Source organism: Galeopterus variegatus, unplaced genomic scaffold, assembly GCF_000696425.1.
Source record: "Galeopterus variegatus unplaced genomic scaffold, G_variegatus-3.0.2 Scaffold350, whole genome shotgun sequence".
NCBI classification, from domain to species: domain Eukaryota; kingdom Metazoa; phylum Chordata; class Mammalia; order Dermoptera; family Cynocephalidae; genus Galeopterus; species Galeopterus variegatus.
Window position 1 is genome coordinate 156687 of NW_007726461.1, and position 1673 is coordinate 158359.

The 1673-nt window shown below is 33.0% G+C and overlaps 1 pseudogene; it reads right to left on the minus strand.

The window, feature by feature from the left end:
• Nucleotides 1–106: 106 nt before the first annotated feature.
• On the minus strand, nucleotides 107–617 carry LOC103586536 (annotated as a pseudogene).
• Between the last annotated feature and the right edge of the window lie 1056 nt (nucleotides 618–1673).

Here is a 1673-nt window from a genome sequence, read left to right on the forward strand (position 1 = left end):
TTTTTTTTTTTTTTTTTTTTTTTTTTTGCTATTCAGAAGCTTTTTAAAAAATATATGACATTTCACTATTATTATTTTACTATAGAGCATACTGGTGAATACACTGGATTGCATTTTCTCAGGTGACAAATGGCAAATGAGGCATAGGTCTCTTTGATTTCCCCAAGAACCTCAATGTCATCTGTCTTTTGGAGGATTCAGTTTCATACGACGTCTGTGACACTGTCCATGAGGATACCAATGGTGCTTAGTAGTAAAGAACATTTTGCTAAGATGTTCTATCATGAGTCCTTGCTTAAATTGTTCACCTTTTTGTTCTAATCTGGTTTTCAGCACTTCATCATGTGTGTTTCTTCATTATTATGCAGAGGATCTGGTCGAGGGATAGGTTTTGTGTGTTCATACGGAATGTCCACAGACGGGTGGTAGCATACTATCGTCCTGACATCAGATGTCAAAGCAAACTCTACTTTACAATCATAGTCAGCTGGAAGAGAAGAATATGTAGATTTATGACAAACACAATATAAAGCTCCATTTTGAGTTGGAAATAAATGTTTCAAGATAGTTCTCTTTGACATCACCCATTTTATTGCTGCTGCTGCTGCTGCTGCCATGGTGTATCAAGATGCTTATCAGATATGAAAAAAAAGATGTTTTGAAGAGGAATTGCTTTTAATATCTGCTTCTAGGCAAACCAATTTTCATCCCTCGACAGGTCCTCAATGCAAGCCCACCATCTTGTCATAATTATTCAGAAGCTTTTTAATTTGATATAATCCCATTTATTTATTTTTTCTTTTGTTGCCTGTGCTTTTTGGGTCTTATTAATAAAGTCTTTACCCAGTCCTACTTCCTGGAGTATTTCACTATATTTTTCTTTAGTAGTTTTATAGTTTGGGGTCTTATATATGTCCTTGATCCATTTCGAGTTGATTTTGGTTTATAGTGAGAGGTACAAGTCAAGTTTGATTCTTCTGCGTATGGGTGTCCAGTTTTCCCAGCACCATTTATTGAAGAGGCCGTCGTGTCCCCAATCTATGCTCCTGTTGCCTTCGCCAAATATCAGTCGGCTATAAGTATGTTACCCCATTTTCTTATAGCAAAGTTTCATTTATTGTTTCTTGATTTTTTCATGAACATAAATTATTAGTATAGGCAAAAGAAAATAATTTCCTCTAGTGTCAATAATAAAGGTCCTGGTTACAAAAAGAGATGGATGAAATTCAGTACCAAAAAAGGATAATAAAAGCAGGTAATATTACTGAGCACTTGCTGTATTCCAGATACTGTTCTAAGTGCTTTATGAATAATAATTAATTAATTCACTTTATCCTCATAGCAACCCTAAGACCTCACTGCTTAATTAGTCTTTTCTGCTTAATAAAAATTATTGTTTACTATCACTAATTAATAGAATTCTGACATATTATTCATGTTTTTATATCTGATTTCTGACATTTACAATTTCTCTTCCTTTGAGAAGTTTGGGACCTGATTTCACTAACTTGTCCTAAGAGATTAATGACATTTTAAAATGTCTGATCAGCCAATAAATGTATGGTTTACTTAAAATATATCAGAATTAAGAAAAATGCACAAATTAATTCATAGATATTGAATATATTGGATGAGAAACAGTATATTATCTATGCCACTTTAATTGTTATTAT